The following is a 19388-nucleotide window of genomic DNA, read 5'->3' as shown; positions in this document are numbered from 1 at the left end:
GACCTGGAACGCATTACAGACTAAAACTCTCAGCCTCCCAGCTGGTAGGATTAAGAGTGTTGGGCAACACATGCCTTTAGGGACTTTGACTTTGTTAGATTGTCTGTTCTAATACCCACTTTTACATAAGCACTTTGAGCTGGTTTTGATTGAATGTGTATATTGTTCAATTGAATTTTAGAATTTGCCTGTATTTTGCTCCACCCAGCCTACTAGAATGCTTGCATAGCAGGCAAACCCAACACCTGGAGTCACCTCTGCTTCTTACTCTGGGACTAATATAAGAGCCATACCTGGCAACTTGAGCTCCTACTTTGGATATATATGTCAGATTTACATGTCTAAGAGTACTACAGTTAATTAGAAATCCCAACCATCAAACTACCCCAAAATGCAAAAATATCTATGTTAATATAAGAAACATAAAAAATCAAGACAATATAATTCCACCAAAAATGATATATCCATCATAATGATCCCCAGTGAGACTGATTTCAATGAAATGCCAGACAAAGATTTCAAAAGATAATTATGGTGCCCTGTGTGTGTGGATGGCATCCTCTGCATCTTGAGCATTCCTTGTAGTACCAGAGGTCTGGTGAGACAACAATGACCAAGAACAAATTAAGAGATAAAAGTCCAGAAATGCATTTCACATAGCCAGTCAAAAGAGTTCAAGGCTAAAAACAAAGTAAAACCAGTTGCTACTAATCTGAAGAAGATAAACATTGTGAATAATGAGAAGATTAACAGAATAAATAGAGCTTTTATAGACCTTCAGAAGGAACTTCTCAAAAGGCCTTTCTCTTGAACCTTTGCAGAAAAACTGATTCTTTTGGAGAATCATAAAAATCATGTTGACAAAGCTACTAGGTTAATGGCTCAGCTATAATGCAGTGATAACATCAAATTTCCTCAAAAGATAAATAAATAAGTTATGTTGTATATACAAAAAGAATGATTATATTTTCAAAGAAATCAAAGGAATAAAAGAAGAAAACAACTCCTAAAGGAGAACACAGGAAACCAACTTAATGGCATAAGGAGGTTAATAGACGACATGAGTAAGGAAATAGAAATACTGAAGAAAAATCAATCAGAAATATTAGAAATGAAAAACAAATTAAAAGCTCTGTAGAAAGTCTCTCCAATAGAATGGATGAAAGAGGGAAAAGAATATCTAAGCTAAAAGACCAGGTGGCAGATCTAATACAGTCCAACAAAGAGAAATACAAGCTATTAGGAAAATATGAATGGGAATTTCAAGACATTAAGGACACTATGAAAAGATCAAACATAAGAACTCAGGTATAGTAAAAGGAGAATTTTACTCCAAAGGCATAATAGGTGTTTTCAACAAAATGATAGGAGAAAACTTCTCCCCAAATTGAAAAGGGATGCCAATAGAGATACAGGAAGCTTTTATAACACCAAACAGACAAAACATGGAAAGAATCTCTCTTCACCAGATTATATTAAACTAGTAAACACATGAACCAAAGAAATTGAAAGCAACTAGAGAAAAACAGCAAGTCATTTATAAAGACAAGCCCATCAGTATCACAGCAGATTACTCAACACATATTTTAAAAGCCAGAAGAGCCAGGCATGGTGGTGCATGCCTTTAATCCCAGCACTTGGAAGACAGAGGTAGGAGGATCATCGTGAGTTTGAGGCCACCCTGAGACTACAGAGTGAATTCCAGGTCAGTCTGGGCTACAGTGACACCCTACCTCAAAAAACAAAAACGACGACAACAACAACAACAAAAAATCCAGAAGAGTTTTGGAAGATTCCAAGTTCTGAAAGATAATAACTGTCAACAAAAATTACTTTATTCAGCAATACTATCCATCCAAATTGATGGAGAAATAAAGATATTCCACATTAAAAAAAAAAAAAAACAGGCTAAAGGAATCTATGACCACTAAGCAATATCTACAGAAAGTACTTGAAGGGATCCTTCATACTTAAGAGGAAGGAAAACACACACATGAGGATACAAGAAAAAAAATAGACCATAATCAAATATTAGTTAGTACAATAAAATAAAGGAAAAACAGAAAGCACTATAAAATAAGAAGAATGGCAAGAATAAATACATACCTCCTTTCCATAATAATTGTTAATATTAATGGCTTCAGTGCCCTATCCAAAAGACAGGCTTGTAGACTGTATTAAAAAGCAGTATCCTTCTGTTTGTTGCCTCCAAGAAACATACTATCTATCTTTTATGGAGAGCTGAGTCTCTTGGAGGCAACAAACAGAAGGTATTTCAAGCAAATGGGCCTAGTAAACAAGCAGGTGTTGCTGTCCTAATATCTGACAGGATAGCCTTCAAAGCAACATTAGTGAAGAAAGATAAAGAAGGATACTTTATATTGATTAAAGCAACACTACAATAGGAAGATATTACAGTCCTAAACACATATGCACTTAATATGTATACTCCCAGTTTCATCAAATAAACACTATTAGACTTAACGTCGCAGATAACACCAAGCACAATTGCAGTTGGTGACTTCAGTACCCCACTCTCATCAATTGACAGGTCATCCCTGCAATAATGAATAAATAAATAAATAAATAAATAAATAAATAAATAAATAAATAAATGAATATCTAGATTAGATGATGTCATAGATGAATGGATCTAACAGATATCTAAAGGACATTCCATCCAAATGCTGCAGAATACACATTCTTCTTAGCAGCACATGGAACATTCTCTAAAATTGACCATGTATTAGGACACAAAGCAGATCTTAACAAATACAGGAAAACTGAAACAAGTCATTGTACTCTATCTGATCATAATGGGATTAAACTGCAAATCAACAACAAGAGAAACTATAGGGTGTATACAAAATCATGGAAACTAAACAATACACTACCGAATGATGAATGGGTCATTGAAGAAAATAAAAAGAAAATTAAAAAAATTTATAGGATCAAATGATAATGCTAACATACCAAAACCTTTGGGGCACAACAAAGGCAGTCCTAAGAGGGAAATTTATAGCTTTACGTGCATATATTAAGAAATCTGAGAGATCACAAGTAAACAACTTAATGCTGCACCTTAAAACCTTGGAAAAAGAAGACCAAACCAAACCAAAAATCAGTAGACAGGAAGAAAAAGTAAAGATTAGGGCAGAAATTCATGAAATAGAACCCAAAACAAAACAATACAAATAATCAGTGAAACAAAGAGTTGGTTCTTTGAAAGGATAAATAAGATTGATAAACCCATAGCAACTTTGACCAAGAGAAAGAGAGAAGAGACATACATGAATAAAACTAGAGATGGAAAAGGCAACAGATACTAAAGAAATTCAAAAAACCATATGGATATACTTTAAGACATATACTCCACCAAGTTTGAAAATCTGAAAGATACGGATGATGTCCTAGATTTATATGACCTAACAAAACTAAATCAAGATGAGATAAACCATCTAAATTGACCTAAAACAAGTATGGAGATCAAAGCAGTTATAAAAAAAAAAAAAATCCCAACTAAAAAAAGTCCAGGACCAGATGGTTTCACTGGTGAATTTTACCAGACTTTAATCTAAGAACTGTCACCATTGTTTCTCAGACTTTTCCATAAAATAGAAAAGGAATATTACCAAAAACTACTTCTATGATGCCAGTATTACCCTAATAACAAAACCAGACAAAGAACAAAAAAAAGAAAATTACAGACCAATCTCCCTCATGAACATAGATGCCAAAATTCTCAACAACATACTTGCAAACAGCATACAAGAATATATTAAAAAGATCATTCACCTCAACCAAGTAGGCTTTACACCAGAGATGCAGGGATAGTTCAACCTATGCAAATCAATACATATCATACACCATAAATGGTAGTCTGACCTGGAATTCACCCTTTAGTCTCATGGTACCCCAGAACTCACAGTGATCATTCTGCCTCTGCTTCCTGAGTGCTCAGATTAAAGGCATGTGCTACCATGTTCAGCTCAAATGGATCCTACCTTAATCACATTTCCAAAGGCTATGACTTGGTTTTTGATACTGTTATACTGAAATACATGTTAAGGAACAAAGTACTAAAAATTATACAGTCTTAACAAGAGATAGAAAAGTAGTTATTTGCCTAACTATCCATCAGGATATTTGATTTTTATGATTAAAGCAAAGTATAATAATCAACTTATACATAAGCCAACAGGACCGGGTATGGTGGTGCACTGGGGAGGTGGAGGCAGGGGGATCAGGAGTTCAAGGCAATCCTTGATTACATTGTATGACAAGTTTGGACTAGAGGTTCTGCCTCAATAAATAATCATTCAACAATAAGCCAATACAATAACATAAAATGACAAGAAAAAGACCCAGGACAAAATATAAGCCTTGGGCTGGTGAGATGTCTTGGTAGGGTGGTTGCCTATGAAGCCTACTGTGGTGGTTTGATTCAGGGGTCCCCCATAAACTTAGGTGTGCTGAATGCTAGGTTCCCCAGCTGATGGAGATTTAGGAATTAACACCTCCTGGAGGCAGTGTATTGTTGGGGGCAGGCTTATGGATTTTATAGCTAATTTCCCTTTGCCAGTGTTTGGCACATGCTCCTGTTGCTGTTGTCCACCTTATGTTGGCCAGGGGGTGGTATACACACTCTGCTCATGCCATCATTTTCCTTTCCATCATGGAACTTCCCCTCAAGTCTGTAAGCCAAAATAAACCTCTTTCCCCCCACAAGTTGCTCTTGGTCAAGTGTTTTCTGGCAGCAATGCAAACCTGACTACAACAACCAGGGACACAGGGTCTAGTCCTCAGTATCCACATAACCCAGATGCACAGGTTGCACATGCATCTGGAGTTTGTTTGCAGTGTCTGGAGACCCTGCACACCCATGCATTCTCTTTCTATATCTGCCTCTCTGTCTTTAATTAATAAATAAAATATATTTAAAAATATAAGCCTTTGCCAGGCATAGTGGCGCATGCTTTAATCCCAGCACTTTGGAGGCAGAGGTATGAGGATCACCATGAGTTCTAAGCCACCCTGAGACTACATAGTGAATTCCAGGTCAGCCTGGGCTAGAGTGATACTCTACCTAGAATCCCTGCCCCCACAAAATGTGTGTGTGTGTGTGTGTGTGTGTGTGTGTGTGTGTGTGTGTATGTGTGTGTGTGTGGTTAGGTGAAGATGTGCTTCTCGAAATGGAGTCACCAAAGACAGCAGAATGGTGACAGAGGCATAAGGAAGTGGATCATCCACATTCCTCAAGGAACTGCCCAGTCATTATCCCTTCCCTGCCTAACAGTGCCCCAGGTCTAGGTTTACTGCCTCCTTATCTCTCACCTAGTCACTTCTAGTCTCACATCCTATGGCTAATGTAAAGAACAAAGAAATTCTTCCTTTCCTCACCTTCCCCCAACTGAAGAACTCTATATAGGGCACTATCCGTAATCTCAAAGCAGACTGCTGTGCTCTTGAGAGTCAGTCCTGGCAGCTCGTGTTTTTCCCTGAATAAATCTGATTTTGCCTCAGAGTCATCTCCATGGTCTTTGTCACTCCTGAACCTTATATCTATATCTATCTATCTATCCATCTATCTATCTGTCTGTCTGTCTGTCTGTCTGTCTGTCTGTCTATCTATGCCTTAAACTTTAGAAGTAGCATATAAATTTGATTCAGGAAAGGGATGACTCAACAAATGATACTGTAAGAGTTGGTTCCTTTTAAAAGGGATCCATTGAGTTCTACCTCACACAATACCAAAAACTAATTTCTATTAGATTTTTAAAAAATGTATTGGGAAGTATTTTTTTTTAACTTTTAAAAGATATTTTATTCATTTATTTGCAATCAGAGAGAAACAGAAGTGAAAGAGAGGAGAAGGAGAGAGAATGAATGGGCATGCCAGGGTCTCCTGCCACTTCAAACAAACTTCAGGCACATGTGCTACTTTGTGCATCTCGCTTTTACATGGGTACTGAAATATCAAATCCAGACTGTCAGGCTCTTCAAGCAAGTGTTTTTAACCACTGAGCAATCTCTCTAGCTCTTAAAAACTTTGTTATTGACAATTTTCATACATATACATAATATATTTTAATCCATTACTTTCTTTTGTCTCTCTTCCCCTACTATCCCCTTTCCACTGAACTCCTTCCTCCTTCCAACTAGATTGAAAGGGGAATATCTTTATGAAGGCAAGTCATATAAAGAAAATGTAGCAGATAGCCTCAAGTTGCTGGGATGAACTTCCAAACCAGACACAGTTACAGAGGAATGGATTTATTGAAGATGGAAGGGAAGTTCCATAATGGCAGAAGAAGCTGGCCCACTTTCACAGGTACAAGCAGAGTGTGAGAAAGAAAAGCCACAAGACAAAACTCAAAAACCATACCACACCTCACACTTCAGAAACCCCAGGCAGAACTCAGACACTTTGCATATCTTTAGACTGGAATTCTAAATCTACCACCACACCTTAGGGCTGGACTCTTAAGATCCACACAGTGACAACTCTTCCAGTCAGGTGGCTGCAGATCTAAATTACAAACTGTAACAAAATTCTGAATTTATTGGGGACCATCCATTCAAGCTACCATAGAAGGGCATTTCATTGCAATAAATGGGCCATCCATAGTGTGGTGGTTTGATTCAGGTGTCCCCCATAAACTTAGGTGTTCTGAATGCTAGGTTCCCAGCTGATGGAGATTTGGGAATTAATGCCTCCTGGAGGGAGTGTATTGTTGGGGGCGGTTTCCCCATGTCAGTGTTTGGCACACCCTCCTGTTACTGTGGTCCACCTTCTGTTGGCCAGGGGGTGATATCCACCCTCTGCTCATGCCATAGTTTTCCCCTGCCATCGTGGAGCTTCCCCTTGAGCCTGTAAGCCAAAATAAATCTCTTTTTTCCCAGAAGCTTCTCTTGGTTGGGTGATTTCTAACAGCAATGTGAACTGGACTGCAACACATAGTAAGGGGACCTAAGTATCTTCAATATTTGTGGACACTGGCACTCTTGACATTTTGAGCTAGGTAGTTATCTGTTGTCGAGGTTTCTCTCTGTGTTATCCTATGCTTAAAAGTATATCTAACCTGTACCCCACTCATCAGTTGTCAGGAGTATCCCCCAGTTATAGCAATAAAAAATGTCTCCATACATTGCCAAATATTCCCTGGGGGACAGAATTGTCTCAGCTATGGAAACACTGCTAAGACAAATCAGTCTTTTTCTATTTTTCAAGTTAAACTATTCCCAATTTTTATTTATTTTTATTAAGTAGAAACTTTGTATGGACACACATCATTTCCCTCCTCCCTGCCCCCCTTCCACTGAGGGGCCTCTTCAATGGGATTTCTGGTATTCACCATAGAGTTATGGGTTATAAATTGTGAGAGCAGAAGTCAGTCATTGTGTGTGTGGGGGCAATGCCTCTAAATATTCTCTTCCACTCTGTGGCTCTTACAATCTTTCCACCCCCTCTTCCAAAAAATTCCCTGAGCCATGGTGTTTTTTTTTTTTTTTTTGAAATTTGTATGTCAAATTGTTAGCATTTATTTTAAAATGGAACTGAACAGATGGCTATATGTTATTTTATTCTCTATGCATGGTGTGTTTTAAGTCTCCTGTACTGTTGTGCTCTTAGGAGCTTCTGGATTTCTGCTTTGGTGCATGTTGAGTATCCTCAGTGTCTGTCTCCATCACCATAACACAGGGTGTCAGGGTCACCACAGAAGTAGTATTCTTGCTCATCTTACCAATTCCTCTGGCTGCTGTGCAAGGGGTGGTTCATCTGCTACCAAGAAGTCAGCTATCTTTTTGCTTGTTTTGTTGATGGATTTTGGTTCTCTTCAGTTCTCACTGCCTTCTGAAAAAGGAAAACAGATTCTCCAGAGAAGAGTGAGATCAGCATAGGTTAAAGGGGATAAGCATTGTTAGTTTAGAGATTTTGATGGGTATAGCCTCTCTTTTTGTTTTGGAGTGTTAGGGGTCCAGGAAAGTCCTTGAACTCCAAAATATAGATTCATTTCTAATTTTTATCAAAGAATTGAATTTGGAAAGGCTAAGATAGATAATTATAAATTATTACATTTATTGATGGAAGTACAGAGCTAAGGAAAGGCACTCACATTGCTAGATATCCCACGTGGAGGGCCTGGGAAAACCATGGAAATAAAAGACAGAAAAGAAAGTTCAAGGAGCTCCTGCCAGTTGGGAAGATAGAGGGGATAAAAAAATCCCTTGTGGAGAATAAGGGCTAGGGGCCCCTCCTGGCTGAGCCTGGACTGAGCCAACCCAGGCCCAGCCAAGGGAAAAACTCACCCACAGCTGGAAGCCTGCCCTCTCCTTGCAATAGTATTTATAACCTTATAGTAGTGAGCTGTCTTCTGGCTCAGGTGAACCAGAGGGACAGCTGGTTGGTTAGGGCTAGAGGCTATCTCAGGAAGAGGTTAGCCCTGACACCAAGTTCCAGGGGCTGCATTTGATCAAACACAATGTTTAAATCCTATGAAAGGCCTCCCTCCCAGGTGGGGTCCTGGTTGTTTGTGGAGGAACAGGTCTCAGGAACTAGGCAAGAGATAAGAAGTCAGATCATCATTGATTTCTAGCAAGTGCAGACTTTCTTGCCTTTTTTTACTTTCAGGGTTCTAGTCACCCAAACTGTACCCTCCCCTCTCATTTTGGCCAAAACTAGTGGGAGCTTGTTGTTGGAGTCCATAATCTTGGTCTCCATAAGATTCTGACTTGGTTCCCAGTTCCAGCTATGGGATTGTTTCCACTGAGCAGATCTCTTTGCCAATCACCAAGCCACTGGTTACCCACCTAGGCTAGGTGCCATTATTGCATAGGTGTGTACATCTTGTTAGGCTGGTTGCTTTGGTATAGCAGTGTCTCTTGCTTGATCACAGCATTGTTGGTCATTTTTATCCAGATATTCATGTATGACTCTCGAGCACTATATGGGCTAATTATGTGGGAACTGGCTTCCTTTCATATTTGAGCCAGATCTCTCAATGTTCTCTGTCAGCAGCATGTTGTATGTTCCCCAATAGGGTCTTGCCTTTTACCTCAGGTGGGTAATCAAGTGCTTTACTAGAAGCTTGTCTTGTTTTGGGGACCTCCTAGGTCTCTCTGATCAACAGCTCAGTGTGGGTTGTAGCCAATTTCTGGTACTTTGAGTTACAAGCCAGAGCCACTTATTTTAGGATTAGGCTTTATCCCACCTCTCCAAGACCATTTTCCCTAGAAGATACTCCCATACTTTAAATTTTTTTATTAACAACTTCCATGATTATAAAAAATACCCCATGGTGATACACTGCCTCCCCCCACTTACCCCTTTGAAACTCCACTCTCCATCATACCCCCTCCCCATCTCAATCAGTCTCTCATTTACTTTTGATGTCTTGATCTATTCCTCCTCTTTGTTTTTTGTTGTTGTTTTTTTGAGGTAGGGTCTTGCTCTAGCCCAGGCTCACCTGGAATTCACTATGTGTTTTCAAGGTGGCCTTGAACTCATGGAGAGCCTCCTACCTCTGCCTCTGGAGTGCTGGGATTAAAGGCATACACCACCACTTCTGGCCTTGTTTATAAAGTTCTTCATTTTATTTATTTAATAGAGAGAAACAGGCAGAGGAAGATAGAGGGATTGAATGGGCACACCAGGGCCTCCAGCCACTGCAAACAAACTCCAGATGCATGTGCCACCATGTGCATCTGGCTTACGTGGGTCCTGGAGAATTGAACCGGGATCCTTTAACTTTGCAGTCAAATGCCTCAACCACTAAGCCATCTCTCCAGCCCTATTCCTTCTCTTATGATGGTCTTATGCAGGTAGTGTCAGACACTGTGAGGCCATGGATATCCAGGCCATTTTGTGTCTAGAGGGAACATGTTGTATGGAGTCCTGCCCTTCCTTTGGCCCTTACATTCTTTCCACCACCTCTTCCACATTAGACCCTGAGCCTTGGAAGGTGTGATAAAGATATTGCAGTACTGAGCACTGCGGTCATTTCTTTCCATCACCATGATACCTTCTGAGTTGTCCCAAGGTCAATGCCATCTGAAAAGAGAAGATTCTCAACCAAAAGTGAGAGTAGCATTAATATAAGTATGTGAACATTACCAGAAGTGCTTACTGGGCAGTTTAAAAAGCATAGTATACACAGTTGGCCAGACAACAGCAGATATTACATCTCTAGGGCTTATAACTACCCCTGTTCTAAGTTTTCAGGATCCTGGATGTATTCCCTTCCCATGGAGCTAGACTCCAATCCAGTTAGAGGGCAGCTGGTTTCCCCCACAACAGACGTGCCACTATTGCACCTGTTGGCTCATTGGCCTGGCTGGCCAATTATAAGGTTTGCAGTGTCCACTGATGAGTATCTTCACTGGTGATTTCTCTTTCTCCCACTGAACTGCATGCAGAATGGCTTCCTCCAGCTTTCTGTCAGCTGGTCTATATGGAGGAGGTTATCAGCTCAGTTCCAGCAAGATTTCTCAGTGGCCTTGCAGCTTAAGTATTTGGAGTCTTCAGCAATAGGCTCTTACCATCCATTCCTGGTGGGAAACCAAGGGCCTTGGCAATGGCCTATAATGTTTTGGGGGCATCAGGGATCTCCCTGGCCAACAACTCACTGGAAGATATCCCATCCCTGACACTAAAAATTTTCTAGCAACAATCTACAGCTCCTGAATGTTCCATTGTCCAAAAAAGTAGGATTACATATGTTTTATTTATCTTCTTAGATTTTGATTAGCAGTCCCTCCACCTTTCCTTTACTCAATCTCTTCCCCAGACCTCATTTGGGGCCTTTTCACCCCCATTAATCTATTTTCTACTTACATATATACAATACCATCCTATTAAGTACTCCTCTCCCTTCCTTTCTCTTCCCTTTCTATCTCTTTTCTAGGTTACTGGCTTCTGCTACTGAGTTTTTTCCTTCTCACACAGAAGCCCAGTCATCTGTAGCTAGGATCCACTTATGAGACAGAATATGTGACGCTTGGCTTTCTGGGCCTGGGTTACCTCACTTAGTATAATCCTTTCCAGATCCATCCATTTTCCTGAAAATTTCATAACTTCATTTTTGTTTAATGCTGAGTAGAACTCCATTGTATAAATGTGCCATAGCTTCATTATCCATTCATCATTTGAGGGACATCTAGGCGGGTTCCATTTCCCAGCCATTGTGAATTGAGCAGCAATAAACATGGTAGAGCATGTACTTCTAAGGAAATGTGATCGGTCCTTAGGATATATGCCTAGGAGTGCTATAGGTAGGTCATATGGTAGATCAATTTTTAGCTGTTTTAGGAAGCTTCACACTGATTTCCACAATGGCTGGGCCCCATTGCATTCCCACCAACAGTATAGAAAGATTCCTCTTTTTCCACATCCTCGCCAGCATTTATGGTCATTTGTTTTCATGATGGTAGCCAATCTGATAGGAGTGAGGTGGAATTTCAATGCTTTTCCTTCTCTTCAGCATGGAGGATTCTTACAAGTATTTTCTGTAGAGGTTTCCAAGTCAGCTTGTGACCAAGTGAGACCCTTCCCTGGTGCAATCCCAGTTACCTTTTTGGATGATTTTCATCTCAGTTTTGCATCCTCCTTTGGTTCCCTGTGGTTTCAAGCAGGCTGGCTGGATCGCTGGACCGCTGTCCTGTTTTCTGGAGCTGGGCACTGGCTTTTCCTGTGGGGCAAGCTGAGCCTGGAAGCTGTGGACCCACAGACCTGGCACCACTGCTGCTGGAGCTGCCACTGCTATAGCTGCCACCGCTGCTGCTGGAGCTGCCACTGCTATAGCTGCCACCGCTGCTGCTGCTGGATCCACCGCTGCTGCTGAGTTGGAGCAGCTGCTGCTGCTGCTGGATCTGCTGCTGCCAGAGCTGCTGCTGCTGTTGCTGCTGCCAGAGCCAGTGCTGCCATTGTGGGAGCCAAAGCTGAAACCGCCACTGCCGGGGCTGCTTAGGCCTGCCTGTGTGGGCTCTGGATGCCCTGAATCTCTCCTACTTCTCTGCTGCCATTTTAATTTCTTATACAACTCATTTTTTAGTAAAAGTGTGTATTTTGCTGAGTATTCTTTGGCTTTTTTTCCCTTTGGCTGCTTTGGTGTGGTTCCTAAGCTGCCATCTTAACCACAAGTCCTTTCCCATACTTTTTTGAGGGGCATATCTTTTAGTCTAATCTCCAAAAAGAAGGGTTCTATGGTACCATGTGCATTCCTGAGTCCTTGGGGATGCTGTGGTGCCCCAATGTGTCCCAGGCTACCGTGGAGGTGAGCGTGCGAAAGTAGACTTTTTGGGAGATAGTTTTGGTGAATAGCTCTCTCGGTTTATTGTCAGGGAAATGGGTTTCTAAGCATCTCAGGGCGGTGGAGGGTCCTAAGGGGATTGGATGTATAAAGCTCATTGCTGTTGCCTAATTAGCATATGGGGACATTCATTCCAGCACGTAGGCAATGGCAAGGGCAGTGTCAGGTGAACTAGGGTCTCTGGGATGGGCTGTGAAGGTGCTGGCTGATAAGGTGTTTCCTAGGCAACTGGCTGAAGGTCACAGAGATATGGGCAAAGTTCAGGTGTGCTGGGTTTGGAGAGGGAATGGCCTATAGTAGCAGGAGTGGGGGGATCGTTAGCCATGCCTGGCAGCTCAGGCCCCTCTCCTAAAGATTCTAGCCTGTGCCTGGCAGTGCCTGACAGTATCAGTTCATTTTGGATTTAGTTTAGTGGGTATCTCCCCTAACCCTTCCATTCCCCTCCTCGCAAGCCCTTCTATCCCTATTCTCTGTTCCTCAAGTTGCCTGACAGCTATGCCTACCACTCAAGCTATTCCAGTTTAGGAACCACAAATAAGAGAGAACATGCACCTTTCTGTGGTTGTGTGAGTTTGCTTAGTATGATCAGCTCCAAGTTCATCCATTTTTCTACAAATTTCATTATACCATTTTTCCTTACTGCTGAGTGTAATTCCATCATGTCAATATACCACATCTTCACCACCTATTCATCAAACAATGAATCTGGGTTGATGTGATTGTGAATTGAGCAGCTATAAACATGGTTGTCTCTGCAGTAAAGAGTGGAGTATTGAGAGAAATATCTAAAGGGTGGCCTCAAATATCTTTTATTAGGAGTCTCCAGGTTGATTTTCATAGTGGTTGTACAAGTTTGCACTCCCACAAGCAGTGAATGAGGGTTTTTTCCCCCCACATCCTCACTAACATTTACTGTTGTTGGATGTTTTTAATGATTGCCATCCAAAGTGGAAACTCATAGTTGTTTGAATTTGCATTTACCTGATGGTTAAGGATGATGAACATTCTCATAAGTATTAACCACTTATATTTCTTCCTTTAAGAATTTCCTCTTCAGTTCTCTGCCCCATTTTTGGTATACGCTGTTTTTTTTTTTTTTTTTTTTTTTCGTGGTAGGGTCTCATTCTAGCCCAGGCTGACCTGGAATATAGTTTCAGGGTGGCCTCAAACTCATGGCGATCCTCCTATCTCTGCTCCTGAGTGCTGGGATTAAAGGCGTGCACCACCATGCTCGGCTTTCTCTGCCCCATTTTTGAGAGGATTGTTTGAGTTTTTATTGCTTAGCTTTTTTTGTTTGTTTTTGTTTTTGTTTTTGTTTTTCAAGGTAGGGTCTCACTTTATCTCAGGCTGACCTGGAATTCACTATGTAGTCTCAGGGTGGCCTCACACTCAGGTGATCCTCCTACCTATGCCTCCCGAGTGCTGAGATTAAAGGTGTGCACAACCATGCCCAGCTTTTTTATTTTTTAATTTTATTTTTTGGTTTCTTGAGGTAGAGTCTCACTCTATCCCAGGCTGACCTGGAATTCACTATTTAGTCTCATGGTGGCCTTGAACTCAGGGTAATCCTCCTACCTCTGCCTCCAGGGTGCTGGGATTAAAGGTGTGTGCCACCATGCCTGGCTATTGCTTAGCTTATTAAAACATTAATATTTATATATTCATAAGGGGGGAGAGAGAGAGAGAGAGAGAGAATGGGTATGCCAGGGCCTCCAGCTGCTGCAAGTGAACTCCACATGCATGTGTGACTGCATTTGGCTTTATATGCATACTGGGGAATCAAACCTGTGTTATTAAGCTTTGCAGGCAAGTGCCTTAGGCAGTAAAGCCAGCCTGTTGTTTATTTTTTTTCTTAGTTCTTTGTACATTCAAAATGTTGAGCCTCTTGTCTGGTGTAGCTGGTGAAGATTTTCTCCCATTCTGTGGGTCGTCTGTTGGCTCTACTTATGGTATATGTGTCTGTACAAAAACCTTTTAAGCTTCATGAGATTCCACTGGCTGAGTGATTGTTTAATTTACTGGGGAACTTGGGGATTGTTCAGGAAATCTTTCCCCATTCCTATATGGTAGAGAGTTCCCCATAATTTTTCTTTGATGTTTAAGAATTTCAGGTCTTATACTGTGTTCTTTAATCCATTTTGAGTTTATTTTTGTCTATGATGAGAGAAGTGTGTCTAGTCTATTTCTGTTGAAGATGCTGTCTTTTCTCTGGCTCCATTATTAAAGACCAAGTAAGTGTAGTTACTTGAACTAAGGGCCAAGTCTTCAATTCTATTTCATTGGCCTATATGTTTGTTTTTATGACAGTACCATGCTGTGTTTATTACTGTGGCTTTGTAGGGTAGCCTTAGATTGGATATGATGATAACTCCAGAGATGTTTCTTTTTTATTAAATTTGTGACAGAGGGGCAGAGAAAAGGAGAGAGAGAGAGAGAGGGAGAGAGAGAAAATAGGTGTGGCAGCCACTCCAAATGAACTCTAGACACATGCACCACATTTTGCATCTGGCTTATGTGGGACCTAGAGAATGCTTTGCAGGCATATGCCTTAACCATTAAGCCCCAGGGGTGTTTCTTTTGCTGAGTATAGTTTTTGATATCTGAGGTCTTCTGCTGTTCCATCTGAATTTTGAGATTATTTTTTCTATCTCTGTGAAGAGTGAAGCTAGGATTTTTGTTGATATTGCATTAAATCTGTACATTACTTTTTGTATAATTGTCATTTTTACAATATTAATCCTACCTACCCAGGATAATAGGAAGTCTTTCCATCTTCTCATGTCCTCCTCTATTTCTTTCTTGAGTGTTTTTATGTTTTCATTCTATGTCTTTCACATCCTTGATTAGTGTTATTCCAAGGTATTTAATATTTTTTTGTGGCTATTGAAAATATGGAGTGGAATGTTGTGTAGCTGTCTATTATTGTTAAGCTCTATTATTTCCCTATTAATTTTATGCTCAAATGGATTTGTCTGTTGATAATAGTGGGGGTATTTCTGTCTATTGATGATAGTGGGGTATTGAAATCCCCTACTGTAATGACATTGAGATTAATTTCTGGTTTGTTGTCAAGTAGATTTTGTTTTATAAATCATGGTATACCATGTGTTGTGCTTATAGATTTATGATTGTGATGTCCTGTTTTGGGATCATTCTCTTGATGAGGAAAAGGTGGCCTTCTTTGTACTTTTTGATTACTTTTGGTTGGAAGTAGATTTTGTCAGATATTAATATAGCCACACTCACTTGTTTCTAATTGCCATTTGCTTGGAAAATTATTTTCTATCCTTTCACCCAGAGGAGGTGTCTATCCTTAGTGGTCTGGTAGGTTTCTTGAAAACAGCATATAGAAGGGTGCATTTTTCTAATCCACTCTATTAACTCATGTCTTTTGATGGGTCAGTTAAGACCATTAATATTTAATGTTACAACTGTGAGGTTCGATTTAATCCCTGCTATGTTGGGAGCTTTGTGGGGTTGGCACTTTCTTGGGCTTTGTATGTTTTCATGTCTGCTCTAGTTTTGGTTATTATGTTCTTCCTTTTGTAGGCTCTTGAGGTTAGTTGTTTGACTCTTCTGTGTGAAGTATTCCCTGAAATATTCTCGGTAGGTTTGGATTTGGGTTAATATAATCATGGAACTGGCTTTTCACTATCTATTATGAGGGATACATTCATTGGGTACCATAGTTTCTGTTGGAAGCCACAGATTTTTAGATTTTGAGGTACTCCATTTCAGGCCTTTCTGGCTTTCAGAGTTTCCACTGAAAAATCTGAGCTAATTCTGATAGAATTGCATTTGTATGTAATATGTTGTTTCCCTCTTGCTGTTTTTAGCACTCACTTTGTTTTTGTTGTTTAGAGTTTTAACTATAATGTGCCTTGGAGAGTTTCTTCTTTGATCCAGTCTATTTGGTGTTCTGTGAGCTTCTTGTATTGGGATGGGAATTTCTTTTGAGAGGATAAGGTTTTCTTCAATAATTTTGTTGAATATGTTGTCTATATCTTTGGCCGGAGGTTTTTCCTTTTCTGATATATTCAAGATACAGATGTCTGGTTGTCTTAGGGTATCCCACTGCTGGGCTCCTCCCCGGTGGGCAGGTAGTGCTGAGGAGGGATCAGGCCAGCTGGTTCCCCCCAAGGGGTTGAGGAAAAGGGTGGACATCGGATGACTCAAAAACCTCTCAAGTCACCGGAGAAAAACCACACTGAGTCGGGGTTCTTGTGGAAGCAGGAACTCACAGGAACTCGCTTTATTGTTGTAAGCAGTTGCCTATATAATGTTGGTGACAAAGACAGGGATTTTAGGACGGGGGTGGGGAGAGGTAAAGGCCAATAGTAAACTGTGACTATTGAAATTATAATTCCAACTCCTATGCAGCGGTGGCAGGCAGGAAGCCATTACGCATCTTGCTGAGTCATAGCTGGCCAGAGACAGGTCGCCAAACTTTAGCTAGGCTCAGGAAGTTCCACTAGGCCTCACGCCTGGGCCTTTCAGGACCCAACATCTCCCCCTTTTGTTTTTGTAAGAGTATTAGTCACCATGGCCCCTGTCTTAGGTTGTCCCCCTCTTGGGATCTTCCCCGTCATTGGGTACCAGGTGTTTAGCTCACTGAGAACCCACTCCATGGCCTGTCTTATGTTGTCTCAGTCAGTCTGAGTTCTTACCCATCATCAGCCACATAGAGGGCAGGGGAGGTGGCAGTGGGTCATCTGAGGAACTTAATTCCTGAGTTGCTAGCCCGTGATAGTGTATTTTTATCTGATTAAGTTTTATTGCCTTTAGCCACTGGTGAATAAATTGTGTAATTTTGTTAGTTATACAAGGCCTGACAGTAAGGAGAAGGAGAGGGAGGGGCCCAAGTAGAGGGAGAACGTAGGGTAAGAAGTCATGTAAGACTGTTCATAGCAGGTTGTCCTGGGGGTCCCGTTGCCTCCCTTCCAAGTCTTCCTGTAGCCTCTTTATCTTGTGCTGGACAATTCCTGATTTATTGGTGTAAAAGCAGCATTTTTTCCTGTAAAAACAAGCATATGCCTCCCTTTTTGGCCATTAGTAGGTCTAGTCCCCTCCTGTTTTGTAGGACTACCTCAGCCAGGGAATCAACATCTGGGATTAAGGTGGCTGGGGCACAAAGGCCCATCCAATTGGTAGGGAGAAAGTTACAGGCCATCCCACCTCCACAAACGTAAACCATTCCAAAAGGCGGGCAGTGTTGAGCACTGGGCTCAGTTGTGTTAAAAGTACATAAGGAAGGATGAATGTGCCCCACATCTATACTGGAATTGTTAGGGGAAGGTGGGGCCCAAATGCAAGTTCCAGAGGACACATTGGGAAAAGCTGGATGGGGATGGGGAAGGTGGCTGAGCAATTGTACTGCAAGCATCAGGAGAGGCCCAGATACTTTAGGTCTGTTGCTGGTACCAAAATGGGTCTTTTTCTTTTTACAAAGTTTTCCCATGGACAAAAATTGCATGAGCTTCACATAAGTTTCTATCAAAAACTCCTTTCTGTTACAGAGTTTTGCACTTTAATCACTTCTCAGTACAAAAGATTATCCCAAGGTTGGGAAACAAACAAACCCTTTGATCTCAGTAATACAAACATAAATATTAAGGAATGACCAGCTCCTATCAGAAACACTTAATGTGCATAATCTTGCTTACATGTAGGTGCTAAAGTCTGGCAGTCAAGTGGCCCAGAGCTATGGATACAAGGCCAGCCAAATGGCTCCAGACAATTCCTTCTCTCTTTATTATTATTATTATTATTATTATTATTATTATTGTTATTATCATCATCATCATCATTATTATTATTATTTATGAGCCAGGCCCTTCTGGGCCTCGGTGCAGAAAGACTGTGTCTGTCTTAGGTTGTCTTCTTCCATATTTAGGCCTTACCCATCATTGGTACATGAATTCCATCATTCATGCCCTGTCTTAGGTTGACCTAACTCGAGAGAATCTTACCCGTCTTTGACTACCAGCCTCTGCAGGGCCTTCAAGATAATGTCTCAGGAAGCAGGGGTCAGTTCATAGCTGTATCCCATGTACTTCTGTATGGATATCCATAATGTATCTTAAGAGGCATTTAACGAGTATGGGCAGCAGACACAGAATGAGCAAAAGACAAACACCTGTAGCAGCAAAGCTTCCTATCCAAGAAGTGAGAGAATTTCATCCAGGCAAGGCAGACTTAAAAGTAGATATTAAGGGCTGGAGAGATGGCTTAGCAGTTCAGCGCTTGCCTGTGAAGCCTAAGGACCCCGGTTCGAGGCTTGGTTCCCCAGGTCCCACGTTAGCCAGATGCACAAGGGGGCGCACGCGTCTGGAGTTTGTTTGCAGAGGCTGGAAGCCCTGGCGTGCCCATTCTTTCTCTCTCCCTCTATCTGTCTTTCTCTCTGTGTCTGTCACTCTCAAATAAATAATAAATAAAATTTTTAAAAAAGTAGATATTAAGTCATCAGCAGCTTTAACTGTATCAAAAGTAAGATGATTATTTTGTAAAGACAAAATCTCTGCATGTAACTGAATCAGATCCAAGGAAATATTATTATTATGTTACATGTCTCTTAAATGTATTTTCCCAACACTGTTGACTGTCATTATATTTTTTTAGAAGTAGCACAAATCCATTGAAAACCTACATGACACTCCAAACGAGTTTTAACTTTTAACCCTAGTATATAGAGTGTCTAACAAGTGAAACTGTATCTAGGGTAAGGATCGAGCCTAAGATCTTAAAGGGAGGCAGGCACAGTTTGAACTTTTCTCAGGAGCTACTTTAAAGCTGTGAGTATGAAGGATAGTTAGACATTAAAAGTACAAGCCTGAAGCCAAAAGCCACAGCACACTTCAGGAACTCCTGTTAGGCACACTTTGCATATCTTTAGATTGAAATCTGAAACCCACCATCACACCTTAAGATCCACACAATGGCATTGACTCCAGTCAGGTGGCTATAGGATGTAGACTACAAGCAAATAAACAATTGAATATATTGGGGGCCATTTATTTAAATTACCACATTCTGACCCTGGAGCCCAATAATTGATTTATAACCATCACACATTATAAATTG

The 19388-nt window shown here is 40.8% G+C and overlaps 1 protein-coding gene and 1 pseudogene across 1 annotated transcript in view; both read left to right on the top strand.

The window, feature by feature from the left end:
• The window catches only part of Dnah6 (dynein axonemal heavy chain 6), a 397099-nt gene that overhangs the window by 16805 nt on the left and 360906 nt on the right, over nt 1-19388 (top strand). The window lies entirely within an intron of this gene.
• LOC105944156 lies at nt 610-892 on the top strand (annotated as a pseudogene).

The sequence above is a fragment of the Jaculus jaculus genome, chromosome 6, assembly GCF_020740685.1.
Source record: "Jaculus jaculus isolate mJacJac1 chromosome 6, mJacJac1.mat.Y.cur, whole genome shotgun sequence".
Lineage (NCBI taxonomy): Eukaryota > Metazoa > Chordata > Mammalia > Rodentia > Dipodidae > Jaculus > Jaculus jaculus.
This window is presented reverse-complemented; position numbering and strand designations above follow the sequence as displayed.